The sequence below is a fragment of the Chinchilla lanigera genome, unplaced genomic scaffold (assembly GCF_000276665.1).
Source record: "Chinchilla lanigera isolate Chin_1 unplaced genomic scaffold, ChiLan1.0 scaffold00075, whole genome shotgun sequence".
NCBI lineage: Eukaryota > Metazoa > Chordata > Mammalia > Rodentia > Chinchillidae > Chinchilla > Chinchilla lanigera.
Genome location: NW_004955476.1, coordinates 3980525 through 3995021, shown reverse-complemented (window position 1 = coordinate 3995021; position 14497 = coordinate 3980525). Strand labels below are relative to the sequence as shown.

The following is a 14497-nucleotide window of genomic DNA, read 5'->3' as shown; positions in this document are numbered from 1 at the left end:
TATAAAATGTATAATTAGTCTACCCAGAAGAAAAGTGAAATCATACACATCCAAATCATAAATCCCAACAAGAAAATTTGCAGAAAGAGCAACCCCACCTTCCAATCTCCCTCCAAAACCCTTTCGATGGATCCCTCACACCATGTGGGCACGGTACACCCAGGAGACTGCCCAAGTAACAAGGATCTTTGACCCTAATCCGAATTATCTGCATTCTTACTAGAAGGATGGAGAAAATAATGCTATCTGTGGGATAGCTGTCCTATTGGAGATGTGCAAGCAGCCTCAGCTTTCATTTACACTGAGAGCTCCTTTGTGGATTTAGATATGTTTTTAACTGTCGGGAAAAGACAAAAATGTGGAGAGAATTTTGGTTAAGTTTCTGTTCGGTAATAAGTTAAGTTCCTTGGAAAAGCTTTTGGATTAAAAGCCACCGTGGGGCTGGCCTTCCTCAGCTGCTGGTTCAATCACATTCTTAGAGCACAGACAATGTAGTAAGCACGTGTCAGGCTCTGATCCTCTAGTTAAATGTTTGCACCATGGGATGTAATACAGATTCGTTCCTTTGATGAGATAATTTTCTTCTGCCCCCATGTTAACTATGATTAGCATTTTATAGGACCGGACCCACTTACCATTTTAACAGGCTCCTCTTGTGTCTTCAAGAGCTTCCCAGAGGATCAGTGGATGGTATTTCTGAACCACTGAGAGCTCTTTAAATAAAAAGACTTGTATAAACGAAAGGTGATAATTTCATTACTGCAAAGGTGCCTTCAGAGATTTCCACACATACACGCGCATGGATCATGCAGGCCTTAAGGCCTTTTCATTTTCTCATTAGGGAGTCTGTTTCTAACTGGGTACAGTGTTCAGAATGACGGTCTATAAAAGCACATAGCATACTGGGCTAGCCAATCAGTGCAGCTCTGTCAGTCACAAGCAGGCAGGGGAAGGTAAATTTCATAAACCTAACAGTCCTAAGCCATATGTGCCTCCTCTCTGAGTAAAATACAATTTTATACAGACCTATTAAGTTCATCAGAGAGCAACACATTGATGAGGCTTTAACAGGGTCTTTTTTTTTTTTCCTGCAGTATTGTGTTCTACACAGGAGAAGCCCTTTGTGAAAATGTGTGCAACCTTTAAAAAGCAAATATCATTTTAATTAGATTGAAATAAACAGAATAAAGTAGTTTTATTACCATAAATAAAACAATACACATTTGTCCCTCAATAACTGTAGGAAATTGTTTCCAGAGCACATGAAGTCCCTCATAAAAAATGTAGAACTTGCACTTAATTCACACATTCTCCCATATATTGTCAATCATTTCTACTTTACTAATAATACCTAGCACATTATAATATAAATGTATGCAACTAGCACTCATAGGAAATAATGAAAAGAAAAATTTGTAGATGTTTGGTATACATGCATTTTAGAAAATATTTCCAATCTTCACTTGATTAAATTTAAGAAAGTGGAGCTCATGGATAGGGAAGACAGACTATATTCCTAGATAAACTGTCAGACATTTACTTTTATAAGTCTTCCAGATTTTGCTTATAAGTTGAGACAAGTTAGCTGCTATGACCTACAGTGCATGCTGTCCAAATCCATATGCTGAATTCCTAACCCTTAATGTGACTGTACATGGGGCAAGTCCTTTAGGAGGTGTCTTAGGTACTTTTCTCGTTGCTGAGACAAAATACCTAACACACAAAAAACTAAGGAGGGAAAGGTTTACTTAGCTCACAGTTTGTGGGGGTTTCAGTCTATAATTGGCTGGTTCCAAGGCAAGGTGACATGGCACAGGGGCAGCAATTCACGGTGTCACAAGACAGGAAGAGCAACAAGAGCAAAAGGGAGGAGCAAGCCTGTTTTCCTCCCTTATGTTGAATGCAGGCTACCTGCCTGTGCAGCATTCTCATGCCTGATTCCTCACTAGATAATGAACCAATCACAAAGTCTATCCCACCCCCCATGACCACATAAGGCTTTGTGGGAGGGGACATTCAGATACAAACTGTAATAGCAGGTATATTACCCAGCACTTCTATCACTGGTATCAGATAACAGAAACCCACAATTTAAAGGGAGAAATGGTTTAACTGGCTCACAGTTTCAGAGGTCTCAGTCTATGGTTGGCTCCTTCCAAAGTAGGAGTATCATGGTGGAAAGGTGTTGGATCACAAAGCTTCTTAGTTATGGCACAGAGGAAGAGGACAGAGACCATATACATTACCTAGGTCCCACCCCCATGACTCCCCTAGGCATACACAGAGTGTGGTTTACTAACCCTCTAGGCAGTCCCAAGCCAGTCAAGTTGGAAATTAAGCTACTCATCTCAGAGGTAAGTGGGTTCTCATGAGACCATAGGGCTGGAGGTTTAATCTGATAGAGTGAGAACCTAGGGTTCTCTCTCTCTCTGTAAGACAAAGCCAGAAGGCAGTTACCAGCAAGTCGGGAATAGAGCCCTCACCAGAAACTGAACCCTGCCACAACCTTGATCTTGCCTTTCCCAGCCTTTTATTTAAATACTATAGCACATAAGCCATGTTATTTAAACCTTTGTTTGTGAAAAGTTTCGTCATATATACTTTGAGACTTTTCACACACTTTCATAGCTTTTTCCCCTCAGGTATCACCACATAAAGTTCACATGGAACTTTAGCTAGGTGGAGAGCATGATAAGATTAGAGAGCTCAGTTCTGTACGGGTTGGCATGATTTTGGTGCTGACATGATTAATTAGTTCTGTTTTATAAAGAAGATAGCAGAACAATGTACAGCTTCAAGGTATTGAATTCGGAGTATATCTCTATGTTTCTAAATAAAAGCTCCAGTTTAGGATTTCTTCATAGTGATACTTAGAGATTAGCTCCAACCTCACTTTATTTAGTGCTTCTCAATTGGTGCTACTGTGTAATCTATTGTAAAAACTCCAGCTTCAATCCAACCCTTCCACACATGAAACACCTCTAGGACATCCGGTCTTAGTCAAAAGAACCCCCAGTGTAATGGAGGGGACCATGAACAAGTCAATGAATATTTAATGAGAGTAAAGATAACTCAGTGTAGGGCAAGCTAGTTAATCTTTCTGAACTTGCATTTTCGTATTTTAAAAAGCATTGCCATCTTACTGTTATTAAAGGTTACATTTTTGATGCAAAATTCCTGGTAGATACAGATTTTTATTTATTATTTTACTTATCAAAACTCATTGATAGGCCATTTTTTATGAAAATATAGCCGGGAATCACAGGCATAGTTTTAGGATGATGAATAAGTGCATGGCTTATTTGACCTGTGAAAGAAGTAATAGGTATTGTGTTTGTGCAGAAAGGCAGGGAAAATGATAGGTGCACCAAGGTGTACTGAGTGGGTATGTGAGGAGCAGATATAAAAAAGAAGAGAAGTATTTAGCAAGTGGAAGATTACAGGGACAGAGTACAAAACTTGGGTGATCAGAAATTGTCAGTAAGAGATGACTAGTCAACTTTCAAAAGCAATGACATCTTATATGCTTTTACATTTTGTTTTTGCTTCTTAGCTATGCTATTTTTTGATTAGCTTACACTTTTGGTAATTGCCTTATTCCTTTGGACATTGAGAACAGTAAAGAAAACTAGAGGCTTCACTCTACTTTGATGTCAACTGGACTATAGAATAAAGAATAGATAGAAAATGTAACAGAGAAGAGCAATCTAGTGAAAATCAAAGAATTTCCCAGGAAAGGACAATTGTACAAAATTCTCAATGATATTGATCAGAGAGTATTGGATTTCCATCCACAGATGGCAGGAGTTTAAGAATTGAGAATGTTTTGAAATAAATTTAATAAGAAGAAAATCAAAACTGTTGGGATGCCAAATCAGTGATATTTGTGCTCAAGAAATCACATACGTGGCAATAACTTGCTATTAACTAAATGCTGTCTCATGTCTTTTTAATTTGTCCCTCTCAATATGGAAAATACATAGTTATTTTCAAAAGTACAATAATTATAACCATGAAATTCATCTTAGCATCAAAATTTATCCAATAAATTTAGGAGATTTTAAAACATGTCTATTGTATCACTCATCTAACACAGCTAACAAGGGGAAACCTCCATTTTTCTATGACTCTCCCTCTCAGGGTTACATGTACTAGTTTTGAGGTCACTCTGCATGTTCTAAAATCAAAAACTTCAAGAGCACACTTTTTTCAAAATATATTTCATTGAACAATGTAACATAAGCTGGTAAGTTTGTCATAGTCTCATTTTCTATGTCATATTCATTTGAAATTATGCATCAAAATTACAAATTATTTGTTGAGTACTCTCAGTGATACTACTCAATAGGTAAGCATGCAACTATAATATGTTTCTCCTCAATGTTCCAAGTATTTTAAGAAGACCATGTTAATCAATGGCAGTGGTAGTGACGATTGACAGTACTCTAATCACTGGCATCCATGCACAACGATTTAGTTATAATTGTCTATTACTGGTCTCCAGTTTACTTCTCTGAAACATGATGAATGCACCTATTACTGCTGTCACTAGGTTCCTGTCTTCCACAGTTTTCGTCAGGCACAGGTGTTTCTTGTCACCAGTCACAAAGGAGACATGCTCAGAGGTGCGCTCCTGTGCAGTAGGTATTGAGATCTGGAGCTTCACAGCTCCTTAATCTCCTGTCGCTATAGAACCTGCTACCTTTCCCTAGAATTGTAATGTTTGTAAACTCAGCCATTACTCTTCAAATCCGATCTGAGTTCAGATTCCATTAGAAAATAAAATTTCAAGTATAAAGGGACAATTTGGAGAATTATTAGAGAAAATAAAATGACAAATTTTCTTGAGGTTTTCTTCTTTGGTCTTTTTTCAGTTTTTTCCCATTGCCTGTTGTTTTATTATATTGAGCTTTGGGGATGAGCACAAACTATATACACAAATTGATACTATATGAAAACAAGCAAATATAAGATTTTAAACTGCACACTGCTTTCTGTCACCCACAGAATGACCTCGTGTTCTTCATGTGAATGTTCAGTGATAATTTAAAGGTTCCTAGTTCTAAGAAAATCATGATGTGATTGCTATGTAGCAATAGTTCGCTCCTATGGAATTTCTGTGACATAGACATATTCATATAAAATTTTGTGTTTAATGACTAATCATCCTCTCTAAATTCTGTTTCATATTTTCAGGTAATCAATATTGCTTACAGGTACATTTTCCCTTTGTGTTAACCACAACTGGCTAGCAATCTTCTTACATTTTGTTAACCCAATTATTAAAAAGTAGGTATAATTGATGCTTGATTTTCTACTTTTGTAATAACCAGTGGTGGTAAGAATTTTCCATAAATGTATGGACCCTTTGGATTTCTTCTTCATTTCAATCTTTTGTTTTACATTTATGCACACATAGCTAATATTCCCAGCAGAATGTTAATTCAACAGTAAACACTTCTTATGTCTCTGCAACATCCAATTAGAATCAAAATATATATATTCAGTGGTATAAGGTTTATTAGGCAGGAATTTAAAAGTACACCCTCAAAGAAATAGAGTGCGGATCCCCAAAAAAGAGAGGTGCTTTTATTCGCTCATTTAAATCAACAGATTGCTACACCACCAGCTTGTGAACATTTTCTAAAAAGAGCCAGGTAGTACATATGGTGTTTGCCACCTGAACATGGTCTGCGTGATCTTTTTAGAAACTGTTTAACCCTCCATAAGTATAAAGTGATTGTTCATTCCTGGCATGTTCCTGGGCAACTTCTGAGCATACAAGGTGGATCTCCTTGAGAAGTGCACGTAGAGACAGCCGGCCATTATCTGTATGTCACATTTATTGATTTGAATATATACGTTTGATTGAAGAATAAATAGTGTTCAATTTTTTGTATGTTACTTGTGACTCTAAGATTTCATATCCTCAATATGAAGCAAGAGCTATGTGTTTTAAAGCAAAACATGAGATAATGTTACTCTGCAGGGACACATGCTGTAGACAGCGTGACTCGAGTATCAAGATCTTTCCATCCAGGGGCTGTATAATTAGTGCCACGTGAGTTACTGGTGAAAATTCTGACTGTTCATGGCCAAGCCAAACATAGCACTAAGAATTAAAGACAAAAAAAAGACTTAATAACAACTTATATTTCTTTAGGTTTTTACTTGAGAAATTTCAATGAGATAGAGGCATTTTGGTAACTTCTACACAGTACAGAATAAAAATTCTCAGTGGAAAAATTTCCTAAACTTTGTAAGAATGTTGTATTGTTCTGAGAGTCCATACAATTCTTCAATTCAAGTAAATTAAAAAAAAACACTAAGGAAATCCAAGGACATCTGAATATGTTTATAGTTATAAATTCTTTAAAAATTATGTTACTAAAATAATTTCCCAAGAATTTAAGATACCATATATTGTTTAAATGATTTTAAGTCTATATAATCGTATTATAAATTGTAGTAATTATATAATTGTAATGTGGTTTTGATTTCTTCTGCTATGAAACAATGTAGCATGCCTCTGAATTTTATTTTTTATTTATTTATTTATTTATTTTTTATTTTAAGGATAAAAGGAGGGAAACATTAACAGACATACAACATTTTACAACATATCACAAGCACAATACAGACAATACAGAGTTCCAAACAAAGTGGTAGGGAATTAACAATGGTGGTTGTATTACATATTGATATCTTCAAAGTGGCTTCTCATGAAAACAGATATAGACATGCAATACTGGTCAACCAAAGACTCATTGACAGTTTCTTTCAGCATAGAAACAGCAGATAGAAGAACAACCATGTTATCTATCCTGTATATACATACATACAAAATTTCTCCTTCTTTCCCTTCTCTTTTCCCACATCCCAGAAGCCCTTTACTCTTCGGTGGTTTCCTATCATTTCACAGTGTCTATCATACCTCCGAGTTTAAATTAACTCTTTCAAGTTTTACACTAGTGACACAATGCGGTGCTTGCACATGTATGTTTGATTTATTTCACTTATGAGTATGGTCTCTAGTTGTGACCATTTAAATATAAAGGCCTCGAATTTATCTTTCTTTACAGCTGAGTAATATTCCATTATATAAAAGTACCATAATTTTCTTATCCAATCCTCGGTGGATGGACATTTGGGTTGCTTCCACATTTTAGCAATTACAAATTGTGCTGCTATGAACATAGGTGCACATATATCACTGTGATATGATGTTTTTAGATCTTCTGGGAAAATACCCAGCAGGGGGATAGCTGGGTTGAATGGGACCTCTAAACCTAGTTTTCGGAGGAATCTCCAAACTGATTTCCACAGTGGTTTCACCAGTCTGCATTCCCACCAGCAGTGGAGAAGGGTTCCTATTTCTCCACAGCCTCGCCAGCATTTGTTATTGGTTGATTTCTTAATGCTAGCCATTCTTACTGGGGTAAGGTGGAATCTTAGTGTTGTTTTAATTTGCATTTCTCGAATGACTAATGATGTTGAACATTTTCTCATATATTTATTTGCCGTTTGTATCTCCTTGTCTGAGAAATGTGTGTTCATCTCAGCTGCCCATTTTTGGATTGGGTCTTTGAATTTGGAGGGGCTGAAATTTTTTAATTCTTTATATGTTCTAGATAGAAGCCCTTTGTCTGAGGGACAATCAGCTAAAATTTTTTCCAAGTTTGTGGGTTTTCTTTTGACTCTGCTGGTGATTTCTTTAGATGTGCAGAAACTTTTCAGTAGGATGAGATCCCAGTTGTTGATTCTTTCAAGTGTTTCACGTGTAATTTGGTTTTTATTCATGAACTCTCTGCCTACCCCTATGTCTTCGAGGTTTTTACCTACGCCTCTGAATTTTAAATCCAGTTATCATGAGTATACAGCACATCTCATAATTATGGTTTCTAGTAACACAGGACAATTGAAATCAGCATAAGGCTTCTTTAGCCTGGCTGAACTGCACTTCTGTTCCTGTATGGAATATCTCGAGCTACTGATGACAAGTTGTGCAACAGTCTAAGACCAACATGCGAAAGTATTTCCACATATTTATAAATTCCAGAAATAGAAACACTTCTCCCGGCTCTACCCATCATATTCAGTGATTTTCACAACACTTAAAACTGTCCCCTTTTATCTTTGACTATGTCATTTGCATCCGTGTTCCTAGCATTCTTTTTCTGCATGCTGTTCCCTGTGGGGGGAGATTTATATTTGTGATCTTTCCAAATCCATGTTTCTAAACCTAAAGCTCTTATAATTTGTCATTCCTTTTTCATGAATAAAGATTAAAATATTGACTACAAATAAGATTTGAAAATGATTTTCTAAAATACAAAATCAAAGCAAATCAATAAGACCAAAAATGATAAAATTATCACAATATTTAAAAGAATAGCATAAAATTGAAAATAGAGGCATGAGCTGACTTCTGATGAGCCAAAGATAAGACATATCTAAAGAAAAGTTTCAAAGATAAATAAATTTGGCAATTTCAAGGGGAAACTCATTTCACAATAAGGTAACAAAGCCAATGAAAAAACTTGAATCTTTCACTCAATGTGTCAGTCAGAGAAAATAGAATTTCCCAGAATAAATATCAAGGATACTTTTTGTGTTTTGTAAGGAAGCCAAGATCAATAAAAAAAGCATGGAACCCAGAAGGTAGAATAGCAGGCAGAAAAGGAAAGGGCAAAAACATGGCTAGCATGAAAAACTTCTGTTTATGTCTATGGCTTTTTTTTGAACAAGCAGAACATGAGATGAAAGAAGCTAGAGACACAATGTACATCATGATTTATGGTATGGTCAGCATTGCCGTGGATTTGTCAGTAGATAAGCCGAGAAGGGCATACAAAATTCCAGTCCCCAGAAAAGGTATTGGAGACTGCAGATGAGGCACCAGCATTAGGGAGTGACTGAGTCCCTGTAGTCCCATAGATAAAACTAGAAGAAGCTCACAGTGGAACCAAATGCCATTTTAGACATTGCTATAGAACCAACAGAGTATTTATACACTCGGTATATCTGATTATAATTTCACATTATGTTGATTTACAAACTGGGTGACATTAGGCCAGATACTAACTTTCTCACTGCTAAGCCAGAGACCCTAAGAGTGAACTGGTTGTCAAATTTGCATGAGCAGCTAGGTATATGTACACAGTTTATCAGAGTTGACCACAGATACTTAACAAATAATAACTATCATGGCTGCATGTACTGCTGTTGTATCAAAAGACAGGGAGGTAGTGGGACTGTACCTGATGCATGAATAGAAACTGAGCAGAGACTGCATTGTCTGTGAGTAGAAAGTGTGCCGATCACAGGGAAGAGTCCTGAGACAAGAGTCCCACTTCCCCAGGCAGCAAGGTAAGGACAGGACTTGAAGCGGAGGGACCAAATGTGACAGCTTACAAAATATCCTCATTTATAGAGTGAATTTTAGAAATGATGCTTTGTCTTCATTGCTACAAATGCATTTACTACTTCGTACTCTTTTTAGACATCAGAATTCGTATTTCTGGTTTACATATCCCACAGCACACTGTAGCTCGGTGAGGCTGTACACAGTGCTGCGGACCTTGGTTCACGAATTTAATTTGTTCCATGAGTCTGGGGAAGATGCCACGGTCGTGGTCAACACCTGATGCAGAATTCATGAATGGAAGCAAAATTTTGCTGAAGACCTCTGATTTTGAAGGGAATCAATAGCAAACAGAAGCATTTGTGAGCTGAGGTATTACTGAAACTTCCTTTTGAATGAGCAGTACTATATATGCTGACACACGGAAAGACACTTAACATGTGTGATTCATGATGCCAGGGTAAGAAGCCAAGAAAGTCAACAACGGGCATCCAGGGGTCCAGTGAAGTCTGTGGAAATAGTGTTGTGGTTTCACATAGAGATTTATGAGGATAGACTCTTGACAAATCCCTTCAATCCAAAGCTTATCTCTAGTCATTTACTATCTCTGTGAACTAAGGAAATGCATAAAATATAACCTCTGAGCCTCGGTTTCCTTGATTACAAAATGGACCTAGAAGTAATACCCCATAGGGAAATATGAGAATTAGAATGATGCAAAATACTCTATACTGCGCACGCCTGTAATCCCAGCACTCCGGACACTAGGGCAGGAGGATTGTTGCGAGTTCAAGACCAGCCTGGGCTACAAAGTGAGCTCAAGGCAAGCTTAAACTGCATAGCGAGACCCTGTCTCAAAAAGACAAAAAAGAAAAAGTACTCTTGGGACTGGGGATTTAGCTCAGCGGCATAGCGGCTGCCTGGCAAGCGGAAGGTCGTGATTTCGATTCCTGATATCAGAAAAAAACAAGCAACAAAGACAAAAATACTCTGTACTGATTTGGGGGGTATACGTTTACAATACGTAATAATTGCATTCATCTTAGTAAATTGGTACATTAGATATTGCATCTTAATCATTTTTACTTCTCCTTCTGTTCTTCCCTTTTGAATTTCACAGACAATTAAATAACTTCCAAATATATACGTTAGGAAGCAAAACAAGTTTCCTAAGTTTTTTTTTTTTTTTTTCAAAAAAAAGATATTTTATAGTAATTAATTCTCACCTGCTTTTGGCATTGTTTCAGAGGATGGAGAATATTTTATCATGAAGAACTTAGGGGATGATACTGTCTCAAGAGGAAACATCCTCCATTACATCAACAAAGCAGCTTAATGGAACATTGTGAGCTTATTGTTTTTATTTAACTTGTCCATTTTTTCCCCAAACAAGTGAATCCCCCACATAAACCAGTTCTGAGGTGCAGCTCAGTACATTCATTGACAGTACAGGTGGCAATTATACTTCCTCGGTGATGTTCCACGGTTTCATCTCCATGTCCAGTCCTTTGACATCTCTGGGGTGCACTAGGGATTAAGAACCTTCAGCATGAAAACCTCAAGGGTTTCAAATTTGGGGAAAGGATACCAAGCCCAGCTGTGCCGGGAGGAATTTACAAGTGTGCACAAAAGCAATAGAAATTTGGATGTCACTGTGCCCACAAGCACTGGACCGTGTAAGTACTGACACAGTTAAACGCCAGAATTTGGGAGGACAAATTCCTTAGAAGTCCTGCCTGGTTTCCCATGCATGCCAGATAAGAGCGTATTTGCCTGGGCCACAGTGAACAAATTCAATGGGAGGAAAATGCAAATGCATTTTGAGCAGATGTACCTAAATCTCTGGAACAGGCACAGAGTAGGAGAATGATTTTGTAATGCATTTTTGATGGGATGTTAACTTTACAAAGGGAAAGAGCCTTCCCAGAACAGACTGAAGCCCCCTCCCCGTGTACCCTGTAAGTAGCTTGGGAACATTCTGAAGCTGCATTTGTATAGCTAATGCTGTGACAACTGCTTAGGAAACAACCGTTCCAAGAATTAAATGATACCATAGGCATCCAGAGAATATGGTTTGTGGAAAGAAATTAGAACTGGTAAAAATTAACTATTTAAATAACAAAGCTTGGGGTGTTGTCATTTTGCAAAAGCCACAATTTTCTTTTAAAAATGATGCTAAAATCTTGTCTACCAGTGTTTTTAAAAGTAACTATTAACACTTTATCATTGCACTGAAAAACAAATGTCTAACATGTTGATTACCAACTTCGATACTATTAAGTGGTTGGTTTGCTGACTATATCAGTATTATGGCATCAGATATGGTTAAAATTATGTGAGGAATGAGTAGTACATTTGGCATAGTCTGAATCAAGTATCAGAGAAGAATTTTCACAGATAGTCTAAGTAAAGAGTGATAGAGTATATATTATAATGTTTGCTTTAATTCTCCAGTAAACATATTTAGAAAAAAAATATTCAGGAACAGGTCTTGATGATACATTAGGTGATCTCACATCACAGGCAAAACAAATCTCTGACAAACATTTATTAACTTACAAATAGTTATTTATTATCTAGTACCTGCAGGATGGTAGCATTGTGATAGGAACTGAGGATTTATGTGAATGACAAACAATCATACTAGCTCCGAGAGACAATCACAGCTTGCAGTCTTTACCAGAGTACATGCAAAAAGGCATTGATCAGGATTAATGCACAGTGCAGAGAAGACAGACACTAAACCAGAGTGAGCACAGGAAAGCAAATAGGAATGGATTCTACAAGAGAGGTCGGAGCTAGTTACAATATAAAAGAAAGCAAATTACACAGCCACATCACAAATAGAAATCACAGCAACTATAAAACAGTGGGAAAGTTCAGTGCACTAGGAAATGCAATTATTTTAATACTGAGTGAAGGAAAGATATATGTAGAGAAGTGGTAAGGGATGAAAAGAGTCAATAGCTATATAGCGCAGAATCACAATGGACAGCAGAAGTCCACTCTGTTTGTAAGGCAGTTGGGTCTGCCTGCCATGCTCCCTGGTCCCTCATGAACACCAGTCTGGAAAGCCTAAGTTTTCATTTGGAAGAAAATGTAAGAGATTTGATTTGATTTTTTGTACCGGGAATCAAACTCAAGACTTCACGCTTGCCAGGCAGGTACTGTGCCACTGAGCTGTATCCCCAGTGCAACAGATTTGATTTTTTTTGTTTTGTTTTGTTTTGTTTTGGTTTTTCTCCAGTACCGGGAACCGAACTCACAACCTTGCGCTTGCCAAGCAGGCGCTTTTGCCACTGAGCTAAATCCCCAGCCCCCAGATTTGATTTTTGAGAGGACTAGTTTATTAGCTTACTCAGTCCTGGCCCAAAATACCTGACACCCACAACTTCAAAGTCAAAGTTTATTGAGTTCACCTGTTCATAGGATTAAGTGCATGGCCAGTCAGCTCCAGGGCAGGAGCATCATGGTAGAAATCCTGGTGGACACAGGTTTTGCAATCTTTTCCTTTCCACCAATGCCTTTGCTAGACTTCCTCGGGAACCCAACAATCATGGCTTGGTTAGGCCTGTGGCAATACAATGAAAGAGTAACTGAAGAATGTCCTTCTCCACATTCTTTCTTTTTTCTGTTTTTTTTTTTTTTTTTTTTTTTTTTTCCAGTACTGGGAATCGAACTCATGACCTTGCTCTTGCCAGACAGGCGCTGTGCCACTGAGCTAAATCCCCAGCCCCTCCACACTCTTTTCTGTCTGAAGCAGTCCTGGGGTTAGAATTTTCACCTGGGCTTTGAGATTATTTACTGGAAAATCCCACTGTGAGGCCAGTGTTACAAATTCTTTATTCAGACCATAAGAATAGCCCTGTGCTACTAAAAATACACCTATCATATTCATGAAGTAATAGATGATGTTATATCATCAGTTAAAAAAAAAAAATTGAGTCTTCAGGATGAGGTCCAGTGCCCGTCTAGATTTACTCTTTCCACCATCTGTATCGATTTTTAGCAGTGTAGCACTTGCCATGAAGAATGAGGAGATTAAACTTGATGAACATTCCAAGAATCTGTGATCACATTATTTATCTAAAAGACCAGATTTCTGAGATTTTATTACTTCATAAGCCTCTACAAGCTTTCATTAAGATAGTGATTTAAGGATAGTGATTTAAGGATTTCTATTTCTCTCTGAAAGAAAAAAGATGTAAGTGGTCAAAGGCATGCAGTTTGAGAGGAAAATAAATGATCCCTTCTCCCTTGAACTTAGTAGAGACAAAGGGAATCATTTATTTGTCATCTCACTGACACTGGTTAACTGTCTTCACACTTCCCACCTACCCACATTCTCAGCATGCAGAAGGAGCACATTGGAAATATATATCAATGAACTGATGTGTTTAATAAAGGTTTCTGAGTAGTTATTTCTGCTTTACCCAGGCTCTCCTACAGTTCCCACCCACCAGGGTTCCAAGCCTGCGCATGTCGTGCTGTGGTCCATGGGCCATGACCAATCACAACACAGCAGAGACCTGGGATTTGCATCTGTGAAATGCTGTCCATACATAAAAGCACCACAGTGGGACTAACTGAAGAAAAACGACCTAGTTGTCAGCATGAACAGAGGGTGAGGGCATTACCGCCCATCCTGTGTAACCAGAGCGTCAGACAGCTGCAGCCACAGGAGTGCCACATGAACTGCCCAGGAGGGACATGCAGTAAAATACATCGCTGTTGTTTTAATCCACTTAATCTGTGGATGATTTAATAGACATCACTTGTTTATTGTGAAATTACTTTGTTCCATTTCTCTATAACGTTTTACTGTTTCTGTCTTTTAAGTGCATTTGTGACTTATCTTCACCATGGAAGAATCTTCCTAGCATATGAATTATTAGCCTAACTCTTGACAATCTTTAAATATCAGCATATGTGCAGTGCTTCATACAGTGTAAAATGTTTTATTCTTCTTCATTTCCCTACAACCAACAAACTCCCATCTATCTTATTTGTACTACATACAGTTTAAATTATCTTACCCTGCCTAACAAAATTCAGTCAATATGACTAGATGTGTAGTCTCCCAGTAATAAACTACATGTTCTATATGAAAACCTCACATTATGCCAATAGGTG

The 14497-nt window shown here is 37.5% G+C and overlaps 1 long non-coding RNA gene across 1 annotated transcript; it reads left to right on the top strand.

The window, feature by feature from the left end:
- Positions 1–2265: 2265 nt before the first annotated feature.
- LOC102011440 lies at positions 2266–14119 on the top strand. Its single transcript, XR_263619.1, has 3 exons — positions 2266–2354; positions 10612–10709; positions 13802–14119. It is a non-coding gene; the product is annotated as an uncharacterized LOC102011440 (long non-coding RNA).
- Positions 14120–14497: the final 378 nt, after the last annotated feature.